At 35.7% G+C, this 26,133-nt stretch overlaps 1 pseudogene; it reads right to left on the bottom strand.

Moving 5' to 3' along the window:
• Positions 1–133: 133 nt before the first annotated feature.
• On the bottom strand, positions 134–26,060 carry LOC120153811 (annotated as a pseudogene).
• Between the last annotated feature and the right edge of the window lie 73 nt (positions 26,061–26,133).

Genomic DNA, 26,133 nt, shown 5'->3' with positions numbered 1-26,133 from the left:
CGTCATATACAGTCTATATAGGATGAACCAGACTCGCTTCCACCATATTCCCTTGTAGAATTTGTTCCCCGTCCTTCGGTATTGAACTGAACTGAACCCACACAATGAGATGAATATTGTTAAATGGTGAAACTTAGGTAGTAAGAGCACAAGGAAGCGTTGTTCGAGTTCCCGATATCTTCCCACCAAGATCCTGGAAGGTCTCTTGTCCGGTCGAGTGGCTTACTTTTCCGTTGCTATCTACCGCAATGGGGTATTTGAGTAGGTGTCCCTGGATCGGCTTAAAAGCCTCACTTGTATACCTTAACCAGTTCTCCTCTGCGATTTTGTTGACAGTCTTCACACAGTTTAAACTTTCGGGTTCATTAAAGCAGCCATCGATCTTTTCCATGTGCTCGGCCCAGAGTGACATTCTATATCCATAAACCTGGAGGGACATTTTGTTAATCTAATCAACATCACTTCGAATATAAAACAGAGACCGCAAGGGCGAAAGTACAAACCTGACCATGTGGATGTCTCTTCCTCTCACTCCATGTGTAATAAGGTTGATATGCACCCATTGCTATCTCAGTGTCCCTTGACCCGGCCAAAGATCGTTGATTAATATCTCGTCATCTACTATCATTCCCTTAGAATGTACATAAATCATAAACCGTTGGAACTTCTGTGAAGCTGAAATCTGAAAACAATGATTTATCTTTGTATTCTTAGTTCCTTATAAAGCCTTGATTCTTATGAAGTTCTAAAAGTCGATTCGACCGATCCCGTAAAGCTGAAAACAAAGGTGAACTTGTTTTCATTTTAGCTTGGGACCAAGCAAAGGCAACATCAAGTTGTAACAGTCAAACAACTAAGGATATAAACAAAATTAACATGGTAGAGCTACTGTTTGGTTACCGTTTCACCATGGTTAGACTGGGGTGAACTTGGCGTAGAATCTCCGGGAATATCTTCCCTATTACCTGTTGAAAGTCAAAAAATAAATGGCAACATGGACAGCTGGCAACATGGGCGGCTGATTTGATCAAAATTATTAAGCATGATTTTGTTGAAATTGGTAAGGGAAAATTATCCAAAAATCTATTCACGATAGTGAAATAGTAGAAGCTATCCGTAATAGAAGCTATGACAACGAAATTTGATATTGAAAAATTTAATGGGAGAAATTTCTCATTGTGAAAATTGAAGATGAAAGCCATCCTGAGTGTTGAAAACATTTTGATATTTCGATATAACAAATTAAGTTAAATGAATTTTAAGATTGTGCAATAAGGTTTTCTAAGTATATTCGATATAATTATTCGAATATCAAAACATTACTCTAAATCTTTCAAAAATCATTTTTAATCCTTACTCAAGTGTAAAATTAAGTTTTAATCTTAAAACAATTTCAAAAATAATTTTACAAAGTATTTCGAACAATTTCAAAGCCAAAAAAATCCAGATTGCTCAGAGGGAACCGATTCCCCCAAGGGGGTACCGATTCCCCCCTGAATGGTTTGGCTCCGAGAATTCCAGTATGCTCGGAGGGAACCGATTCCCCCCCAGGGGGTACCGATTCCCCCTGTGTAACGGTCGAAATATTTGAATTTTACACTTAGGAAACCGATTCCCCATAGGGGGTACCGATTCCCCCCACGCTCCAAGTTGTTTTATTAATTGTTTTCACACTAAAACGGCTATATTATCTCCTCTAATCATCCCCAACGTTTAGAAGTGATTCAAGGTGTATTTAAGAAAGCTTAGAAGCCATTGATCAACAACAAGAAACATCAAGCAACTAGAATCAAGAGAGAATCAAAGAGAAAGCATCAAACCTCAAGTTTGAGCATTTCAAGCCTATTTTTCATTCAATATTCATTTTACTTTCAAGAACACTTATTGTGCTCAATTGTATTCATTTTTTAGTGTTCTTTTCTTTGTTCTAGAATTGTGCAAACAATCTACCTTGTGAGGATTTACTTGTAAGTTTGCAAATTTGTATTGTTCTCTTTGGGAGAGAGTGTTCTAAAAAATTTGGGGTATAATTCTTGAGGGTTTGTAAGGTTACTCTTTGTCCTCAAAAGAAAGAAAAATTAGTGAATTTGTGAAAAATCCTTAGTGTGGATAACTAAGGTAGTGGACGTAGACTTTGGTTGAGAAATCCGAACCACTCTAAATCGTTGTGCAATTATTTTCAATTTTCTGCAAAAGCTTCCACCAAAACTTTATTGCCAATTCACCCCCTCTTGGCTGATTCCATTAATCGATTAACTCAACAATTGGTATCAGAGCCTAACTCATTTGAATGTTTAATCGCCTCTTGAGTCGATTCGGGAAGAGTTATATCGATAATCAAAGTCATCAATGGCCTCCGCTTCAAACTTCGACTCCGGTCTCGATTTGATGCCCGTCAACAAGCCTCCTTTCTTCAATGGGGCTAAATATGCCTATTGGAAGAATAGAATGATATATTTCATTCAAGCAAGTGACATGGGAGCATGGAATGTCGTAGAAGAATGATACTTCAAGCCTCTCACTCATCCAAGATTATGGAGTGAAGGAGAGACAAAAATGTTCCAGCTCAACTCCAAAGCCATCCATATCATATTTTGTGCTCTTGGACCAGATGAATACGGAAGAGTTTCAACTTGTACAACCGCTAAAGAAATATGGGACAAACTTCAAGTCACTCATGAAGGTACCGATGAGGTAAAGAAATCTAAAATTAGTATTTTAACGCATAGCTATGAAAATTTCAGGATGAAACCAAATGAAGATGTCAAAGCTATGACGGATAGATTTTCAACGATTGTCAATGGTCTCAAATCATATGGAGAGATCATTTCAAATGAAAAGCTTGTGAGGAAGTTAGTCTACTCCCTCCCAAAATCATGGCAATTAAAGAAGACGGCAATCATCGAGTCTAAGGATCTAACATCCTTAACTCTTGAAGAGCTAATCGGTTCACTCCTCACTCATGAAATGATGCTTGAAGATGAGGTGGACCTTGATAAGATTGAAGAGACACCAAAGGAGAAGAAGAAGAAGAAAAACATTGGAGTTGCTCTCAAATCCACAAAAAATGAGAGTGATTCGGATGAAGATGACGACGACGAGGAAATGGCATTGTTTGCCAAACGGTTTAGAAAAATGATGAGACCTTACCGAGGAAGAAAATTCAAACGAAATGAAGGCCTAAAAAATGAACCAAAAGAAAAGGACCCGATCATTTTCTATGAATGCAAAAAGCTAGGGCATGTCAAATATGATTGCCCACAATTAAAGAGGAAGGGTCAATCAAAGAATAAGCACAAGGCTCATGTGGCTATATGGAGCGATGAAGAAGGTTCCGATGAAGAGGAACAAGAAGTAGGAAACTTGTGTTTGATGGCATTTGGGGAAGATTCTAAGGTAACCTCTAACTCATCTGATTTTGATGATTTATCCTATGATGAGCTATTAGAGGAATATAATGGGTTGGCTTTGGATTATGAGAAATTGTTTTTAAAATATAAAAATGATGTTTCAAAATTAAAAAATGAAAATAAACTCATATCCAAAACCAACAACGATCTTGAAAGTAAAATCAAAGATTTGCAAATCAAACTAGAAGAGTTTGAAAAAAAAATTAGATTTGCAAAATTTACTTTCAAAGGTCAATGATGATCATCAAAAGAAAATTGATGATCTTAAAGCTTGTTTTGATAAAGTTGGAACAAAACGTTTTGAAAGTGGAGAAAATTCAAAATCCAACTTTGTTAGAAAAAGTTTTAAAAACTACAATCATAGAGGTCCCCAAAGAACCTCTAATGGAAAAATCGTTAGAAGTATATGGGTTCCTAAGGAGCTCATTACTACTAAAGATAAGGATATCCTACACAAATGGATACCTAAGGGGACTAGGATTTTGGAAACTAATGAATATTGATCCAAAAGAATTTGTGTACCAAAAATTAGAAATTAATCTATGTTTGTAGGAAAAGGAGCATTACTACAAGGCACGGGAAACAAATTCAAACTCATGGTACCTTGATAGTGGATGCTCAAGACACATGACCGGAGACAAAAGCCGGTTCATTAAGCTTAACGCCAAAAATGGATGAGAAGTGACTTTTGGTATGATTCAAAATGTCACATTGAAGGTATTGGTACTATCGGTAATACCTCTTCCATACAAATTAAAAATGTTTTATATGTGAATGAATTAAAGCATAATCTATTGAGTATTAGTCTATTTTGTGATAAAGGATTCAATGTCATGTTTGATATTAATGGTTGTAAAGTCATTGACATTGCATCTAATCATATTATGCTTGTTGGTCATAGAATAGGAAACATATACATGGTGCATTTAGATTCTATTGATATGACTAATTTGTGCCTAGTGGCTAAGGATGAACATGATAGTTGGTTATGGCATAGGAGACTATGACATGCTAGTTTGAGTGTTTTGCAACGGCTAATTCAAGGTGATTTAGTTCGAGGGTTGCCTAAGCTTAAATTTGATAATGATAAAATCTGTGATGCTTGTGCTAAAGGAAAACAAAAGCGAGTTTCTTTTAAATCCATTAATGATGTATCAACTAGTAGAGTATTACAATTGATCCATATAGATCTTTTTGGGCCAACTAGGACTACTAGCTTGGGTGGAAAACAATATGCATTTGTCTTGGTAGATGACTATTCTAGATATACTTGGGTTCTATTTTTAAGTACTAAAGATGAAGCATTAGAACATTTCATCACATTTTCAAAATTAATCCAAAATGAAAAAGGTTACTCTATAACTAGTGTTATGAGTGATCATGGCACTGAATTTGAAAATCTTGGATTTATTGAGTTTTGTAATTCTAATGGTATTAGCCATAATTTTTCAGCACCTAGAACCCCTTAACAAAATGGAGTAGTTGAGAGGAAAAATCGAACTTTAGAAGAAATGGCTAGAACCATGCTTTGTGAAAATAATTTGCCAAAATATTTTTGGGCGGAAGCCATAAATACCGCTTGTTATGTTGTAAATCGAGTAATGATTAGGCCAATTTTAAAGAAAACTCCATATGAAATTTTCAAAAATAAAAAGCCTAACATTAGTTATTTTCATCCTTTTGGATGTAAATGTTTTGTTTTAAACAACGGAAAATAGAACCTTGGCAAATTTGATGCTAAAATGAATGAATTTTTCTGGGCTATTCCTTAAATTCTAAAGCTTATCGAGTATTTAATAAAAGAACTTTAGTTGTAGAAGAGTCTATACATGTTGTTTTAGATGATAATCCCCTTTCGAGGAAGGATTATTGTGTGAATGATGATGTAGGTGTTATAAATACAAATGACGTTAGACATGACGTTGGAGAACCATCATCAAAGAAAGAAACAAAAAATGAGGAAACTCATGATCCTCTTGAGAATCCAACCATTGAAGAAAGGGAAGTATCTTATCCAAGAGAGTACAACTATGTCAAGGATGGTGAAATTATAGGTGATCCATCCAAAGGGGTAACAACTCGATCTTCTCTTAGAAATATTTGTAATTATGTTGCATTTATCTCATGCATAGAGCCTAAGAGTATTAAAGAAGCATTAAATGATGAACATTGGATTATGGCTATGCAAGAAGAGTTAAATCAATTTGAGAGAAGTAAAGTATGGACATTAGTTGAAAGGCCTAGTAATAAATCTACTGTAGGTACTAGATGGATATTTAGGAATAAGCTTGATGAGAGTGGTAATATAGTGAGAAACAAGGCTAGACTTGTTGCTCAAGGGTAAACTCAAGAAGAGGGCATAGACTCTGATGACACATACGCTCCCGTAGCTAGGATGGAAGCAATTAGAATGTTACTAGCATTTGCATGTTTTCATAAATTTAAATTATATCAATGGATGTTAAAAGTGCATTTTTAAATGGTTTTATAAAAGAAGAAGTGTATGTGGAACAACCTCCAGGTTTTGAAGATTTAAAATTTCCGGATCATGTTCTTAAATTGACAAAAGCACTTTATGGTTTAAAACAAGCTCCAAGAGCTTGGTATGAAAGATTGTCAAATTTTTTAATTGAAAAAGGTTTTTCAAAAGGGAAGGTTGACACTACATTGTTTTTAAAGCATAAAGGTAAAGATTTATTAGTAGTTCAAATTTATGTTGATGATATAATATTTGGTTCTACTAATGATGTTCTTTGACAAGAATTTTCCAAGCTAATGCAAAGTGAATTCGAAATGAGCATGATGGGGAGCTCTCATTTTTCTTGGGACTCCAAATCAAGCAAAGAAAAGATGGCATCGTCATCAATCAAGCTAAGTACGTCAAAGTTATGCTCAAGAAGTTTGGACTGGAAAATGGCAAACCTCATGACACTCCAATGAGCTCTTCAACAAAGCTTGACTTAGATGAAGGAGGTAAATGTGTAGATGTTAAATTATATAGGTCAATGATTGAATCTCTACTTTATCTAACTGCAAGTAGACCAGACATTATGTTTAGTGTTTACTTATGTGCTAGATTTCAATCATGCCCTAAGGAATCACATTTACTAGCTGTTAAGAAAATCTTTAGATACCTTAAGGACACTCCTACTTTAGGTCTTTGGTATCCTAGAGACTCTAGCTTTAGCTTGCATGCTTTTTCTGATGCGGATTATGGATGATGCAAATTAGATAGGAAAAGCACCTCTGGTACTTGTCAATTCCTTGGAAATATGCTGATTTCTTGGTTTTCAAAGAAACAAAATTGTGTTGCATTATCTACCACTGAAGCTGAATACATTTCAGCTGGTAGTTGTTGTGCACAAGTTTTATGGATGAAACAACAACTTTTTGATTATAGAATTGAAGTTGGTACCATTCCTATCAAGTGTGACAATACTAGTGCTATTTGTCTCACTAAAAATCCCATCCAACACTCTAGAACTAAGCATATTGAAATAAGACATTACTTCATTAGAGACCATGTCACTAAGGAAGATGTAGTTCTAGAATTTGTTGATACTTTGCACCAATTACAAAACCTTTAGACAAGGAAAGATTTTGGACACTTAGGAGAGAATTAGGTTTAACCAACCTATCTTCACTTAGTGTTTAAAATAATTTTAGCACTTTTAAGACTAAATGAAAAATGCTAATTTTTAATTGCATTCATTGCTATTAGTTAGGGGAAGTTTATGATTCTTGATGAAAAATTAATTTTATGTTCAAATATCGTTTAAAGAATAATTTGATTGTTTGAACATGATTAATTTTCAATATATGAGTTGCCAATACCATTAGAGAAAATTAATTTAGCATTTTGTGTGTTTAAAATCGGATTTTAGCATTTTGGTGCAGAGGGAATCGATACCCCCACGAGGGAATCGATTCCCCCTGGGGTTCTGGTTTTATCGGGCATAACCTCATTTTCTTTGCTCAAACCCTCTTCTCTTCACGCCGTTTCTTCCCTCTACTCTCTCAAATCTCCATTCTTTCCTCAAATCAATGTTTTTAATCAAATTCACTTCAAATATCATCTTCTAAACCTGTTGGAATCATCAAAAACGTGCAAACTTCATCTAATCTCACTCAAATCCGAAATCCTTCAAGGTATTTTTCCAAAACTTCTATTTCATCAATTTATGAACATAGAACTAGTTTTAATTAGTTCTAGGTTGAACTTTAGATAGGGAATTGATTGTTTAGTGATTAGAAACTAGGTATTACAACTAATTTCATAAAAAACACAAGAATTTTTCAATAATTTTGAAATTTTCGAAATAAAAAAAATGTTTTTCAAATTATTGTGTTTTGATTGAATTATGTTGTTGTTATGAAAACTATACATATATTGTTTCTCAAAATCGTATTTTTTCAAAAGTTTTCAAAAACCTTGCCCATTAGGATTGATTTAGAGAACCTTGAAATATTGAGGACTCAATTGAGTTTTGGGATTGATTGAATTGCATACATGTGTTTTCTAAATTGCAGGTTATCCATTCTATTCCGATTTCCTAAACCATGTCCAATCCTAAACGTGCTAGGTCGTCATCTAGTCGCTCACACCGTCAACCAAATCCACCTCCAAATCCTCCTCTTATTCCTGAAAATCCAATTCCTAATCCTAATCCCATTGATCCTAATTTGACTATCCAAAATTCGTGCTTCAATCATCCTGGTCCTAGAAATCATCGTTTTTGGTATTATCAATATTTCGGCTCTTACAAAATTAGAGAAGAACGTATTCCTTCTCGTCAAGCTATGTTAGATATTAATTTTAAATATCTTCCTCTTTTACAAGAGTGGAAATTTGACAAACTTTTTGATCTTGAACCCATTGTCTACCATCAACTTGTTCGTATTTTCTATTCTAATGTCGTTTGTGTTAAAAACCGATCTGAAACCGAAACCATAGGAATTCGTTCCTACCTACTAGGACAATTCTTATATATTGACTCGGCTTACATAGCCAATGCATTCAGATTAGATAATGATGGTATTTCAAATGAAAAACAAATCTTAGGATCTCGTTATAAAAGAAGGGATAGTGCAAGTGTCTTAGACCTTCATGAACGTTTTCTTCATCTATTGATTTCTTGGTGGTTTCGACCATCCGGAGGTCGTTATTCTACTCTTAGAGCCTTGGATCTTTGGTGGTTACATTGTTTTGAAAACGGCATTAAATAAATCTACCTCAGATCATTTTTGCTGAAATTATTGAAACCGTAAACCTTGTACCTAACAAGAAACTCTGTTCATCTCTAGTTTACGGTTACATTTTGAGTAACCTATTTTCTAAAGCTGGGCTTAGAGTAGGTCTAGATTCATCCTTTCCTCTAAAGAAACAAATTAATCTTCTTTCCTTAACGAGAGCGGGATGGATTAAGGATAAGGAAACTGGTGAATGGATTCGATCGTCTGAAAGTACTCCGGGAGCAAGTTCTTCACGAGCACAACCAGAAGCTGACGACGATCCCGAGCTTGAACAATTGATGCGAGACATCGATGAAGCCGAAGATGAGCCTAAGCAGCCCGAGGAGCAAGCACAACAAACGCATCAAATGCCTCCATATTTTCAATCCTTTATAGAAACATTCGATTTCCGATATGCTACCATGGATTCGCGCTTTACTTCTATAGAGTCCCATTTATCCACAATGGGAGCTCAACAATTAGAAATTCTTCATGAGATACGTGCAAACAACGAAGCAACCAACGCACGTATTAATGAACTCACTCACGAAATGGCCGCTATGCGAGCTCGTTTCCCTCTTCCCGATCCAGATGTTTGATTCTATGCTTAGTTTTTAAAACTTTAAACTAAAAGATTATTGCTTGAACATTTTGAATATTTTGGAATGTTTGAATTTGTGGATTGATTGTTTTTGAATTTGTTTGGATTTATGAGAACTTATATATTTGGTGTGGTTAAATTTATTCATTACTGCATCATTTACATCATTTTAGCAATATGACCAATTTTGCCATGTCACATTAATTATGAATATTGATTATGAAACTAATGGTTAACGTTTCTCTTGATTGTGATCTTAGCAGCTTAATCTATATACTCAATTGGCTAAATGATTTCAAAACCTTGTTTAAATTCTTTACAAATGTTTTTGATTTAACAAAAAGGGGGAGAAGTGTTAAATGTGTTAAATGTTTTAAAAGAGGAGTAAGTGTTAAAGTAAGGGGGAGTAATTTTCAAAAACGTCGGTTTTTGATTTCAAAATCTTAAAATTACTAAAATGTTTTGTTATATCAAAAAGGGAGAGATTGTTGAAAACATTTTGATATTTCGATATAACAAATTAAGTTAAATGAATTTTAAGATTGTGCAATAAGGTTTTCTAAGTATATTCGATATAATTATTCAAATATCAAAACATTACTCTAAATCTTTCAAAAATCATTTTTAATCCTTACTCAAGTGTAAAATTAAGTTTTAATCTTAAAACAATTTCAAAATAATTTTACAAAGTATTTCAAACCATTTCAAAGCCAAAAAATTCCAGATTGCTCAGAGGGAACCGATTCCCCCCCCAAGGGGGTACCGATTCCCCCCTGAATGGTTTGGCTCCGAGAATTCCAGTATGCTCGGAGGGAACCGATTCCCCCCCAGGGGTACCGATTCCCCCCTGTGTAACGGTCGAAATATTTGAATTTTACACTTAGGAAATCGATTCCCCATAGGGGGTATCGATTTCCCCCACACTCCAAGCTGTGTTATTAATTGTTTTCACACTAAAACGGCTATATTATCTTCTCTAATCATCCCCAACGTTTAGAAGTGATTCAAGGTGTATTTAAGCAAGCTTAGAAGCCATTGATCAACTACAAGAAACATCAAGCAACTAGAATCAAGAGAGAATCAAAGAGAAAGCATCAAACCTCAAGTTTGAGCATTTCAAGCCTATTTTTCATTCAATATTCATTTTTCTTTCAACAACACTTATTGTGCTCAATTGTATTCATTTTTTAGTGTTCTTTTCTTTGTTCTAGAATTGTGCAAACAATCTACCTTGTGAGGATTTCCTTGTAAGTTTGCAAATTTGTATTGTTCTCTTTGGGAGAGAGTGTTCTCAAGAATTTGGGGTATAATTCTTGAGGGTTTGTAAGGTTACTCTTTGTCCTCAAAAGAAAGACAAATTAGTGAATTTGTGAAAAATCCTTAGTGTGGATAGCTAAGGTAGTGGACGTAGACTTTGGTTGAGAAAGTTGAACCACTCTAAATCGCTGTGCAATTATTTTCAATTTTCTGCAAAAGCTTCCACCAAAATTTTATTGCCAATTCACCCCCTCTTGGCCAATTCTATCAATGGATTAACTCAACACTGAGGAAAGACGGTTGTCTAGCAACTATTAGTGAAAGGTCGGTAGATTTCACATATGACAACAAATGGATCGAAATAGACAAGAATACTATGACAAACTTTCATCTAGCATTAGCATATGAAGTATTGTCAAGCATCGAGGAGAAGAAGACAACTAAGGAGATATGAGATCATCTCACCAAACTGTACGAGGCCACATCGTTGCATAATAAAAATTTTCTTAAGAGGAAATTGTACACTCTCCGGATGCTAGAATCTACTTCAGTGACAGAGCACTTAAACACACTGAACACTTTATTTTCTCAGCTTACATTCTTAAGATGTATAATAGGAGAACAAGAACGTGCTGAACTTCTACTTAAAAGTCTACCTGATTCGTATGATCAACTCATCATCAACTTGACAAGTAGTAATGCCACCACTCTAGTATTTGATGACGTTGCAGCTACTGTTCTACAAGAAGAAAATTGGCACAAGAGCAAGAAAGACAGACAAGTAAATATGCAACAAGCAGAAGCATTGATAATGATGAGAGGGATATCAACAGAACGTGGCCAAAGCAGTAGTCACAAACATGGTAAATCGAAGTCGAGAAGCAAAAAGAATTTAAAGTGTTATAACTGTGGAAAGAAGGGTCAATTGAAAAAGGATGGTTGGAGTCTAGGTAAAAACTCTAATCCACAAGACAATACCGCAAACACTTCAGATGATAGAGATGCTCTATGTTGTGAAGTGTCAACCACCGTAGAAGGCAGAAAAAGATTTACAGATATATGGCTCATTGATTCAGGAGCAACATATCACATGACCTCAAGAAGAGAATGGTTCAATCATTATGAATATGTCTCAAGAGGATCTGTGTATAGTTACAATGATCATGCCTTAGAGATCGTTGGCATTGGAACCATCAAATTGAAGATGTATGATGGAACAATTAAAGTTGTTTGAGATTTGCGGCACGTGAAAGGCCTGAAGAAAATTTTATTATCCTATGGATTGTTAGATAATAATGCAAGAAAAATTGAAAACGAAAAGGAATCATGAAGGTGTTCCATAGAGCGCTTGTGGTGATGAAAGATGAAACGATAGCAACAAACTTGTACATGCTGAAGGGAGAGACCTTGCTAGAAGCAGAAGCCTCTGTTGCCTCATGTAGTTCAGATTCTACAATGCTATGACATCAGAAACTTGGACACATGTCAGAACAAGGAATGAAAGTCCTTGTAGAGCAAAAGCTACTTCCAGGCTTAACAAAGGTATCACTTACTTTGTGTAAGCATTGTATAACAAGTAAGCAACATCGGTTGAAATTTAACACGTCAAATTCTAGAGGCAAAAGTGTTCTAGAATTGGTTCATTCTGACGTATGGCAAGCACCAGTTACATCCCTAGGCGAAGCAAAATACTTTGTCTTATTTATTGATGACTACTCTAGGAGATGTTGGGTGTACTTATTAAGAAGAAGTCAGACGTGTTTTCAACTTTCAAAAACTTCAAAGCGCGGGTGGAACTTGATAAAATCAAATGTTTCAGAACATATAATGGAAGAGAATACACAAGTGAAGAATTTGATGACTTTTGCAGGAAAAAAGACATCAAAAGACAGTTCGCAATGGCAAACACTCCTCAACAAAATGGAGTGGCAGAGCAGATAAACAAAACCTTGTTAGAAAGAACAAGAGCAATGTTGAGGCCTGCAGGCCTAGAAAAATCATTTTGCGCATAAGAAGTCAATACAACCTGTTATTTGGTGAATCGAGCTCCATCAACTGCAATAGAGCTGAAGACATCAATGGAGATGTGGACTGGTAAACCAACAATTATTCAAACCTCCATGTATTTGGAAGTATTGTGTACGTGATGTACAACTCCCAAAAAATTTCAAAGTTGGACCCAAAATCCAGTAAATGCAAATTCTTGGGGTATGCCGATGGTGTAAAGGGTTATTGCTTGTGGGATCCCAATGCCCGCAAAGTGATCATCAGCAGAGATATTATCTTTGTAGAAGATAAACTACAAAGAAAAGAAGACGATGATAGCACTGAAAAGTCAGAGACTACATAGATACATGTGGAAAAGGATTTTGAACAAAGAGATTATTATGAAGCAGAACCATCACATGATGAACAAGAATCAGAGAATTCTGAAGCTCCAACAATTCGTCAATCAGATCGTGTGAGAAGACGTCCCAATTGGCACTCATTTTATGTTATAGAAGGAAATATTGCATACTGCCTTTTAACAGAAGACGATGAGCCATCAACATTCCAGGAGGCAATAAACAGCTCAGATGCTTCACTGTGGATGATGGCGATGCAAGAAGAAATTGAAGCCCTTCATAAAAATAATACATGGGATTTTATGTCACTACCACAAGGAATGAAGCTAATTGGTAACAAATGGGTCTTCAAAATCAAACAAAATGGTGACGATCAAGTTGAGAGGTATCGTGCAAGACTGGTGGTCAAAGGATATGCTAAAAAAGAATGTACTGATTTCAATGAAATCTTTTCTCCTGTGGTTCGACTAAAAACAGTTAGAATAGTTTTGGAAATGTGTGCTACATTTAACTTACATCTAGAGCAGCTAGATGTTAAAACAATTTTTCTTCATGGAAATCTTGAAGAAGAGATTTATATGCTCCAGCCTGAAGGTTTTGAAGAAAAAGAAAAGAAGAACTTGGTTTATAGGTTGAAAAAATCTTTGCACGGTCTAAAGCAGGCGCCGAGATGTTGGTATAAGAGATTTGATTCTTTCATTATGTGCCTTGGATACAACAGACTTAATGCAAACCCTTGTGCTTATTTCAAGAGGTTTGGTGATAACGATTTTGTTATATTGCTGTTGTATGTGGATGACATGTTAGTTGCAGGACCCAACAAAGATCATATTGAAGAATTGAAGGCACAACTGGCTAGGAATTTGAAATGAAGGACTTGGGATCAGCAAACAAGATTCTAGGGATGCAAATTCACCGAGACAAAAGTAATAGGAAGATTTGACTTTCACAAAAGAATTACTTAAAGAATATCTTTTCACGATTCAACATGCAAGATTGTAAGTCAATTTCTACCTCTCTCCCTATTAACTTCAAATTATCCTCCAGTATGAGTCCTAGAAGTGAAGAAGAGAGGATGGAGATGTCTCGAGTGTCGTATGCATCGGTAGTGGGATGTTTAATGTTCGTAATGATATGCATAAGACCAGACATTGCACAAGCAGTGGGAGTGGTTAGTCGGTACATGGCGAATCCAGGCAAAGAGCATTGAATACAATAAAGAGGATCCTGAGATACATCAGTGGACCTCAAATATTGCATTATGTTACGGATGATCAAACTTACTTATCAATGGGTATGTCGATTTTGACTATGCAGAGATTTAGATAAAATCAAATCTACTATAGGATATATGTTCAAAGTTGTTGGTGGAGCTGTAAGCTGGGTTTCAAAATTGCAGTCAGTTGTGGCTACATCCACAACAGAAGCAGAATATGTAGTAGCTACACAAGCCAGTAAAGAAGCAATTTGGTTGAAGATGATATTGGAGGAGCTTGGGCATAATCAAGAGTATGTCTCTCTGTTTTGTGACAGTCAAAGCGCCTTGCATCTAGCATGGAATCCATCATTTCATTCAAGAACAAAACACATACGAGTTCAATATCACTTCATTCGTGAAAAGATGGAAGAAGGGACGGTAGATATGTAGAAAATCCATACCAAAGACAATATAGTAGATTTCATGACGAAGGTGATCAATGCTGATAAATTTACTTGGTGTCGATCCTCTTGTGACCTATCAGAAACGTAAGCAACATGAAGGTACAAGGTAGAAAGAATAGTGTGAAGATATGATTGTTCCAATCAAATCTTCAAGTGAGAGATTGTTGAAAGTCAAAAAATAAATGGCAATATGGGCGGCTGATTTGTCAAAATTATTAAGCATGATTTTGTTGACATTGGCAAGGGAAAATTACCCAATTTAGTCCCTGCACTTTAGGATATTTACAAGATTAGTCCTTAAACTTTAACTATAAATACCCTAACCCGTTTAGCTTCAAAATCATCCCAAAACATTCTAGCTTTCTCCAATACCAGAGAATTTAGAGAGTTTTCTTGAGAGTTTTTTCTCCTTTTTATTAAGAGAGAATTGTTATTGTTTTCTCCTTATTAGATCGAGAGAAGTTGTAATTCTTATTTTCTCATAGTGAAATTCTTCTATCTTTGCCCGTGGTTTTTACCTTATATTATTTAGGGTTTTCCTCGTAAAATTTATGTATTCTTACCTTCATCTTTATTTTTTCAAATTATCAGTTGTGATTTTGCTCTATCTGATATTCCGCAACATTACCAAGGCATTAGAAATTTAAGTAGTCTTGTGGATGAGAATTCCTGAACCCATCGATTTCAACTCTTGTACTACGATTCCGTACATCATTTGAATCGTCTGTCCCTGAAAAATAACAAAAAAACAAAGTGACGGGGTCAAACAATGAACTAGTTAGTCAGGACTAGAAATAATGATGAATCGTCGATTAGTTCTGATGAGCTTGATTTTACACACCTCCTCTCCGATTCTAGACTATGTTACTACTAGTGTAAGGTACCTATCAGTATTTCATTCTAGTTATAATCGATCAAGAAAGGAAACAACCATAGTCAGATTACCTGGAAAAAGAGAATTTCTTGCAAGGAGGCTAAAGTAGGGGAGCCCTCGGGCCACATTGGTATAAGAACATATACTGCAAATCTCTCCTTTGCTCTTATCTTACTAGCAATCTTCAACGCCGATTCCATAGGTATTAAATTGTCAGCACCTAAAACTACCCCACAAAAAGAAAAAGAAGTTGGACCTCTTAGAAACAGAAAGCAAAAGAGTACCAGTAGTAAATTATGCATCCCATCACATACAATAATCAGTCACAAAAAATAACTCCTTTTCACGATAACGACACGATGTTTACGATAATTGAAACTTAAACATGCTTCTTTATAAGATGGCCAAGCATACGATGATCCGATGAAATATTGGTTCTCAATATATATGAAGTGTTGAGCTGATCTAATTGCCTGGACATATGCTGTCTGAATGCTCTTGTCTATCACCAGATTTTTTGCACAAACGAGATTCTGTAGTAAAATAAAGTATGACTTGAGCAAAACCGAAGTACGCTCGGTCAAAATGTTAACATCGTTTAGTCCTAAAGAGAGCGAAGACAAATAAAATAAAAACTATAACCTGAGATTCTGCTTCAATCACATTCTTCGGGAACCCTTTAACAGATCATGAATCTATAGAGCGGAAAACCTGCCAATTCGATGAGCAAGCAAAAGATTAAATCAAACTGAAGTACATTAGTTGGAGAGGCATGTGGTCATTTACCTGAATATTCCAGTTCTCTGGATCTACTACATTGAAAACCCATAATGAAGGATCATCATTTGGGACTGTAGCAGAAGGGCTTAATATCCAACAAATCCATTCTAACTTTATTAAAGAATCGTCATGCCACCTAGAAACCCTCTTGAATCTAAGCCTGAACTCGGACCATTTTGTCGCTTTCCTCCATCGCTACTCAAAGTTGGTAAGAATATCATAAGTAGCTGGACCTTCAACCTTGCAATGTAAATCACGCCATGGTTGCCTCGGGGCCTTGGTTCCCGTCTAACAATTGAAATGTTTGAATTGGTAAGAGCAATTGACCTAAAACTTCTTTACACTAATTGAAGATTATATGGCTAACAGCATATACCCAATTTCATTGTACCATATTAAATCAAATACTTGACAGACTCGGAGAAATAGTATACTCACTGAAAATGTAGGGTTGTGCTAATCATTCTGAAATACAATATCAAGATCCCGAAATAGCCGATGTTCAGGTGCATCATAGCGACCATCACAAAGGTCAAGGCCTCCTAAAAAACAGTGAACTTCCGGTTGTTTCCGGATGCTTGTGAGTCCACAATCATACATTTCTGATGGTGTGTAAAGAGGGTTCCTACAACCTGGATTACATGTCACACTTAAATCCTTCAGCATTACTGTTGGAGTTGTGTTTCACTATTCAGGATTCAGCAGTCACAATGGAAAATGTCTTATAACTGGATAGTATAGTTCATGCATGTTGCTTGATAATGCTAAGCTTATCGCTGGCGTAAAAACAACACGAATGAAACCGATGAGTGCTTGAAAAACTTCTGAGTTTCTTCATCGTGTGTGTAGACACCTATTTTTGTCTGGGTCTACCAAAAATATTATTTTATTAATTTATTATTATTATTATTAATCAAATTTAATTACATTTTGCAGGCTTAATTTGCAGCCCAGATTACAAGTCCCCAAGACCTAGTTACAAGATCCAGCTGAAGCCCAGACCCGAACCTACCCAGATCCAACAGGTTAAAAACCGACCCAAGATCCGACCCAGTTACTGACCAAAACCCGGATGGATTCGACCCAAGCCCAATAAGAGAACCCTTTTAAATTAGGGTTTTAAACCCTAAAACTCATCAACAGCCACCACTGCAATTGTTCAGCTTCCTTCTAGCGCATGGACTCCACCGCTCAGTCATCCCGCCGCGTGAGCCGCCGTCAAGCATTTTCAAGCCGTCGCCGAATATCCCACCGCTCAATTTGTCATCCACAGTGACTGATTTCTGCACCAAATCTTATCAACAGTCAGAAAATCCCAAAAATCCAGGATTTCACCTAGCTATAATCAGAGAAATCAAAACTCTATGCAGAGATATCATTATACAACTATCCATCAAAAAGACATGCAATCAAATCTAAAGGGAAAAAGATTAAAAAAACAGAGAGACATCGAGAGGAAGCCATTCGGTGAGAATAAAGAGAGATCTTAGAAGAAAATCGAGGAACATTCGATGAAAAGTTAAACCAAATAAAAAAAGAAAACAAACAAACAAACACATTGAAACCAGAAAAATCAGAGAAACAATGAATCAAAGAAGAAGAATAAAGAGAATTTCTTACCTCGGTTTGAAGGAGAAAGCCAGAAGGTCGCCAGAGTTGTTTTTTCGAGAGGTATATCCTAGATCTAGGGTGTTTGGGTTGGTTTTAGACTAAGGGAAGTCTAGTCTCGGGTTAGGGAGGTTAAGAGGGTTCTTTTGAGGTCCTTTTGGCTTCCTCCGGCCTCTGGAGCCGCCGTGCGCCGCCATTTGCCACCGCGAGCTCCGTCGTGGCTCTCTCTCCCCGAAGAGGGGAGGTTGAAAGATTTCTGAATCTCTATCTCTTATTTGTTTTGCGAAGTGAGGGAAATGAGGATGGAATGAGAAGGAAAAATCGTTTTTGGGCTTTTATTCCTCGACTAGAACGACGTCGTCCTAGGGGACCTTCTGCATATTTTCAGCGTGTGGGTTAACTACACTTTAGGTCCCTCATGCTTTGTAACTTCATATATCAGCCATTAAATGAAGTTATTACGTTTTGAGCATTTATTTTTCGATACTTGTATTTTAGTCATGTTTTACTTATTTTGTTATTTTTGTTAATATTTGACTTTAGTTGCAATATTTGTAATTATTTCATTTTAGTCATTGTTTTAGTGTATTGTTTATTTTTGCTAATGTTTGAATTTGGCCATGACATTTGTATATATTTTATTTTAGTCATTGTTGTATTTAGGTTTAATTATTGTTTAATCCTCCATGTTTCTTGTTTATTTTATTTTAGTCTGTAAACATTATTTTTATGGTTATTTTTGTTTCTAGTCCCTATATTTATTTGAAATTGATTATTGGGGCTTTATTAGGTCCTTTCAGTTTCTGTTAATACCAGTTTAATCCTTTAAAATTTTATTTTTACTATTTTGGTCATTTAAGTTTCTATTTTTCCCATTCTGGTCCTTGTAATTAAATATTTACTTTTTGACCATTATATTTTGGGTTGTAATATTCATTTGTATTTATTTCACTCCATATATACATATTTTATGTTATGTATTCATTTGTATTATATGTAAATAAATATGCTTAATTCTTTTTGTTGTGAATATTTTATTTAGCATATTTTATTTGTATTTCTTTATTTAAATATTATTCGAATATTTCAAGAACATATATGCGTAAAATGAGCGTGGAAAGCATCACTTGGTCGAAGTGGTGCAATCCGATACGACATTTTAACGACATGAGAACTTGAAATAAAATTTAGTTTATTTTACTATAATATGTTTCTATTCAAATGGTGCAATGCATATTTCAAAACAACAATTTGTTTATTTTATGCAAATGACGATTTTTAATTTATATTTGATTCGTAAATTTTTAAAATCAATAAGGACGGAATATTCTTTAACAATGAAAAATAGTTGAAATAGCTCTCCCGACGGAGGATTGCAAATTTTAAGATTTTTTATCGAATTAAAGGATTTTTCTTTAAATAGTTAATTCGAAGCAAATTAATTATATTTCAATAATTGAATTATATTTTAACTATATATTTGATTCATGATTTTCACCATTTACGACGATGTGTAAGCGACATAATACTAATTTTGGGCGCTGTGGGGGTGCTTATCCTTCCCCACGTGTAACCGACTCCCGAACTCGTTTTAATAGAATCTTTGTAAACGCATACCAACTTTTTGTCTTAAAAATGAATTTTCTTTAAATTGTTTTTAAAAGACATTTTTAGGTATTCAACCTACCTAACCCAAAGATCGATGTCGAGTCCTTTCAATTTAATTATAATTAAACCAAAATCACTCAAATTTTCAAATAAAAGTCATAACTGTTTTTAAAATAATATTTAATTTTTTTCTAAAAAATGGTTATGACAGTGTGTTTGCATCACCCTGCCTGAATTTAAAACACTTCCAATGTTAAAAAAATTGAATATCTAGCATGACATATGAATGTTAAACCAGAGAAGAAATAAAATCCATTGTAATAGATTGGTCCCCAGAAAGAAGAATCTCAATTGAAATAAAACTAAAAGGTCACTTTCTCAATGATGCAACATTGATTCTAAAAGCAGCCCGACAATGACAAACAAAACAAAAGGCTTAGCATCTTTGAACAAAATCCAAAAACATCAATGACAAGTTTTCTTGAAAAAACATGCATTGAACTTGAGTACAAGACCTTAAAACAGAAGCTTTTTATAAATATCTGTACAAAATTCGCACTAGAAAAGACCAAGACAAGAAAAGATTCATAATTTGCTAAGGATATCTCAGAAAACAGAAGAAGAAAATTCAGATCGTGTTAATGAAGAACTTGTTATGGGAAGTTTTGTCATCCCAGACCAAGAGCAAAACTATAACACCTTCTTTCGATTTGTACTTAAGCAAATCCCCAAAAGTTAAATTCCCACCGTTTGGCAACGGCCATGTCTGCTTTCTTACAAGGTTCACCTGAGCATAAATCGACCATCCGACGATGTAAACCAAGTGATGCGCTTCTAAAATTGCATGACATATATCTTCCCAACATGACTCATGTTTAAACTCGGTTCCGTTCTCCAATTCAAACTTCGGTAACGACGATTTATGGGTGTGTGCATCTTGGTACAAAGTAACGAAACCCTCGTGCCGGAAGGGGAAATAACAGTTCCTGATTGAAAATTCCTTCAGGTTTGTCGCCATACCATTGATAAGATTCTTAAACTCAGCTTAATGAGTAAAGAATAGAAAAGATAAGAGAGAAGAGGCTCTCTAAACCTTGTTAATGAAAAGTATATCTCAAGTCTTTACAACTATACCTTACTTATAGCTTCATGAATACACAACCTAACTACAACAGAATGTATAACAGAAACTTTTCATAACAGAAATCTTAACAAACTCATCCTAACCAACTCATAACCAAATGTATAATGGAAACCTATTACGTTCACCCATCTTCTGTACATTCTCACATACTCTCAACATTCCCCATGCTTTCCAAACTTCTAAACAACAACTGTGTGACTATAAGTTTTTGACGATGTTTAACAAATATAAGTGCTGAGAGTGGCTTTGTCAGCACATCAACAACTTTGCTCAACATGCTTGAACTTTGAATGAAGCACAGGATTAGCACAAACAGTTATAACACTACTATTATCACACCACAAGATTGCTCGACCATGTACATCCACATGAAGCTCCTTAAGTAAAGACATAACCCACACCAGATCAGCAGCAGTCGAGGCAACACTCCTATACTCAACCTCTGCAGTAGAACGTGCAATAACTTACTACTTACGAGAGCTCCATGAAATAATATTCCCTCTAAAATAAAGAAAAAACCCCGAGGTTGATTGCCTATCATCGACATCATATGCCCACGTAGAATCAACAAACCCAGTTAATAATAGTCTTGATGATGAAGTAAAGTGTAACCCATAGTCAGTTGTGCCTGAAGATAACACAAGATTCTTTTGACCGCCTGAAAGTGTGTATCACGAGGTGCCTTCATGAATTGACAAACTCTATTTACTGAGTAAGAAATATCAGGACGAGTCACTACCATATATTGAAGAGCACCCACTATACTACGATACTCAGCAATATTGGTTATGGATTCACCACCATGGGTTGATAGCTTGCACGTAGAAACCATAGGAGTTGGAAGTTCTTTCGCATCATCAAAGCCATATCTCTATAACAAGTCACGAATATATTTTTGTTGACTCAAAACTAACCCATTAGATTCATAACACACTTCAATACCCAAAAAAACTAAGAGAACCAAGATCTTTCAAGGAGATTTGTTTATTCAGTTCATTGATTACCCTTTAAACTTCATCTGCATTACTCCCTGTTAGAATTATGTCATCAACATAACTAACATATATACTATGTTAGATTCATCCTTTCGAACAAACAGTGATGAATCCGAACATGCCAAAACAAAATCAACCGAAATCAAATAAGCTCGAAGACTATCAAACCAAGCTCAAGAAGCTTGCTTCAAGCCATAGATAGTTTTATTGAGCTTGCACACCAACCCTTCATTTCCTTGTTCATATCCAGGTGGTTGCTTCATATAAACTTCTTCAGTCAACACTCTATTCAGAAACACATTATTAATATCAACTTGGTGAAGCTATCATTCCTTAGACAACGTAAGAGAAATAATTACCCGAATAGTGGTTGGCATAACCACTGGACTAAACACTTTATGAAAATCAACTCCAGGTTGTTGAAGAAACCACTTTGCTACAATTCGAGCCTTGTAACGAGACGAGACACAGTCCCGTCTGAATTTTTTTTCACCTTAAAAATCCACTTACAGTGAACAGCTTGTCGTCCCTTGGAAAGAGAGAATAACGACCAAGTATCATTCTTCATCAAAGCTTCATATTTTTCTTGCACCGCCTTAGCCCAGTGAGGACTACGCATGGCTTCCTTAATGGAATAAGGTTTCTACTCTAGACAAGCCACCTAAAAGGCCTTAGGTTTCTGAATCCCATTTTTCCCTCTCGTAACCATGGGATGAACATTCTGAGAAGTAGACTGAAACCTACATAGAGTAGGTACATGTCCTCTCAAACAAATATTGGCCTTTTAACTGAAGGAACAGGCTCTACAGCTAAAGGAACAAGTTCATGCACAGTAGTTGATTGTTCCACATATTCTGAAATCACATAAGCTACAGAAAAAATTGTACTAAGTAGTTACACACGTTCTGGAATCATAGAAGCTGTAGGAAAACATGTACTAGGTGAACTAACATCAGTACAAGAAAGTACTTCCTCATTACTCGATAAAACAACTACTCCCTTACTATTACAAGCACCATGAGAAGAACCATTAGTTACACTAGGAACAACAATTAGCAACGCCCCAGTGGTTACATCAGACCTTCTTCGAATATGATAACAACCAACACAACTTGTTTCTTCATAAGGAAACTTCTCCTCATCAAAAACTACATGCCGAGAAATAATGACCTTACCTGAATCATCCAAACATCTGTAACCTTTATGAGAAGAACTATAACCAAGAAACACACATCTCTGAGAACGAACTTGCAATTTATGTTGATTAAAGAAATGCAGACAATGAAAGCAAACACATCAAAAAACTCGAACAAGAGAGTAACCTGGAGACTCTCAATAAAGAACTTCAAACAGAGATCAACCACTCAGTACACTCATAGGAAGCATGTTTATCAGATACACTGTAGACACAAACACATAACTCCAAAATTTTAATGGTAACGAAGCCTGAGATGACATAGCAATACCCATTTCAACAACATGTCTACGTTTCCTTTCAGCTTTACCATTTTGCTCAGATGTTCCAAGATAGAATATACGATGTAAAACCTCATTCAACCTGAACCACAACCTTAGAGCCTGATACTCTTCACCTCTATCAGATTGTAACATCTTGACTTTAAACCCAAATTAGACTTCAACCATCTTAACAAATTCAAGAAAATATTGCATTACTTCATATTTATGTTTAAGTAAATAAACCCATGTGTATCTACTAAACACATCAATAACCAAAACATATTAAGCAAAACCATCTGAAGAAACAACCGGTGCAGGTCCCCAGACATCAGAAACAACAAATTAAAAAGGTTCACTATATTCAGTCAAAGACTTAAAAAAGGCAATTTGTGTGCTTTGCCTTGCATGCATGCAGTAAAAACATGAGTAAACTTAGTTTTATTAGAAGGAATACTAAAAGACTTCATAAATGAAAGTACAATATCCAATAAATGATGACATGGCCTCTTATGCCACAGCTCCAAAGCATTTTGTGAACCGAAAACATTATGAACTTGAAACCCTGCCTCCTACTTGTCACATGACTCCTGGCCATCATATAGAAGTAGTTAGCCCCTCATATGTGAACTTCCCTCGAAGAAGAAGTATTCTGATCTGAGCATCCTTCACAAAAAACTCATAAGCATGAAACTAAAGATAAATATCATTATCATGTGTGAACTATGAGATAGATAATAACTTCTTCTTAATATTAGGAACGTGTAACATGTTTTGTAAAATTAAGGGTTTTTGACATGTAATAAGAATCCTCGACCAACATGATCGATTTTAACCCCTTCACCATATGAGTAAAAAATTGGCACCAGTGTAAATTGTACCTGAGTCAAACACATATAGGTCATTCGAGACATGATGCGTAGCACCCGTATTAGATACCAAACAATATCTAGATGCATTAATGAGCGAGTTGAATTAGAAGAAACATTTGAGTTGAACACTGCAGGTGTTGAGGAAGCAAATGATGGCTGCCCAAAGAACCGAGAATGGAGTTATTCAATAAATCCCTGGAGTAAACACCACTAACAGATACAAGAAATTGATAATATCCCGAAACATGAGGAATACCAGTCATTCCTGGTAAACCAGGACCAGTCGAGTTAAAAACTAATGGATGTGAATAAAAAACAAACGGGTGGGGAACAGACGAGAAAGACTGAATCGTATAAGAAAACATTTGTCCTCCAGATCGATGTTTAACTGGATTCAGTCAATCAAACTATTTCTGCAAATCACCAGATAGATCCTCACCTCCATTCACACCAGTAAAGTCACGATCAAAGCGATGATAACACTTTTGTACCACATGTCAAACCTACCACACAATTGACATTGAGGCATGTTTGAACTCTGTCCTAGACCTCGACCACGATAACCACCACCTTGTTGGTCTCGAGTCTGAACCAAACACAGTTGTGATGCATTATTCTCTTTAGCATCCAATTCAACATTATTTACCTCATTGGATAAGCAAGCCAAGTTAGTCGTAACACCTTCATTCAGAAAACTTTCTGTCGAGCGTCCAACAACATATCAGTTAAAACTTCCAAAGACAAATTCTTACAAGATGCAATGACAATGATTGACTCAAACTCATTGAGATACCAGCAAGAATAACACTCACATGCTCTTGCTCAGTAACAACACTACCTAATGCATTAAGTAAATCACAACTAGATTTAATCTTTGCAAGATATTCACTAATAGTCAAACCAGACTTTCTTTGAGAATGTAAACTATGCCTGAGAGATGAAATCTTGGCAGCAGATCGAGCACTAAACAACTGAGAAATAGCAGACCAAATGGAAGAAGCCGTTGTAAGACCAGTAAGATGAGGAAGAACCTCAGTACTGATTGTGGTGAGTAACCAAGAAGCTAACAACTTATCTTGATGTCTATGAATCAAGAACGATGGATTAACCTCAAGCTGACCTGACACACTTGTGACAAATTCATCTGGTAGAACTGCATCATTGAAAAGAAAACTTATCAACCCATAACCATCAACTATCAAAGCAACTTATGCTTCCAAAGAAGATATGTACTCTCGGTAAGCTTGACAATATCATGCTTAAGAATATGCTAAAACGTATTAATCCCTAATTGAACTGTCATCAAGCTCGTAGGAGAGTTATTTAGAGACACAGTTTTAGAACCTCGAATCGAATCTTCAGCTAGATCAACCATGATGAATAAGACACAAAACACAAACTAGAAAAAGATTAACAACGGAAGAAACAACCACCAAGATTGGCGAATGATACCATGATAAGATTCTTAAACTCAGCTTAATGAGTAAAGAACAGAGAAGATAAGAGAGAAAAGAATCTCTAAACCTTGTTAGTGAAAAGTATATCTCAAGTCTTTACAATTATGCCTTACTTATAGCTTCATGAATACACAACCTAACTGCAACAGAATGTATAACATAAATCTTTCATAATAGAAAGCTTAACAAACTCATCCTAACCAACTCATAACCAAATGTATAATGAAAACCTATTACAACCATATCTATACGATGAAAATTCCTCGCATTTGATGAATCTCATTTCAAGGTGAATCATGTAGTCAGGTTTTGGTCATCTTCCGTTAGAATTGATTATAGGGAACCAACCGTTAATCATTTCGCCGGAGAGAACTTTAACTGCAGGCACCGTCGCGATCCCGATCTACTAAGATTCGAACAAGTCATTAGCCTTAACGTTAAACTCGATGGAACATGTGGGGTGGGCAAGGGGTATTTTGAAGCGTTTATTTCAAATAGGGTCCTGGGAATTCGAAATCACGAGCGTCCGCGCCACCATGGCACCAACAAGGCAAACCATCACATAAGGGTCGCTGGTGATGATCTTATGATGACGGTGCTTCTTCTTCTTTCCTCCAGTAAATGAGAATTTAAATGCCATGAAACATTATCGGAGATGCTCCGACATCAGATCCATGTTCGGTAAATATTGAGCTTCAATGATTCTCAAATCAAGGCCGCCATGTAAGAACACAATGGGATACGCAAGGTCTTCATTCATTGAATCAGACCTAGATAATAACGTTTATTCACAGAGAACCAAGTCTGAGGAAATCAATACGATTAATAGCAAT

The sequence above is a fragment of the Hibiscus syriacus genome, unplaced genomic scaffold (assembly GCF_006381635.1).
Source record: "Hibiscus syriacus cultivar Baekdansim isolate YM2019G1 unplaced genomic scaffold, ASM638163v2 tig00002840_pilon, whole genome shotgun sequence".
Taxonomy (NCBI): domain Eukaryota; kingdom Viridiplantae; phylum Streptophyta; class Magnoliopsida; order Malvales; family Malvaceae; genus Hibiscus; species Hibiscus syriacus.
The sequence above is the reverse complement of the archived record's forward strand: the minus strand, read 5'-3'. Positions and strand labels throughout refer to the sequence as shown.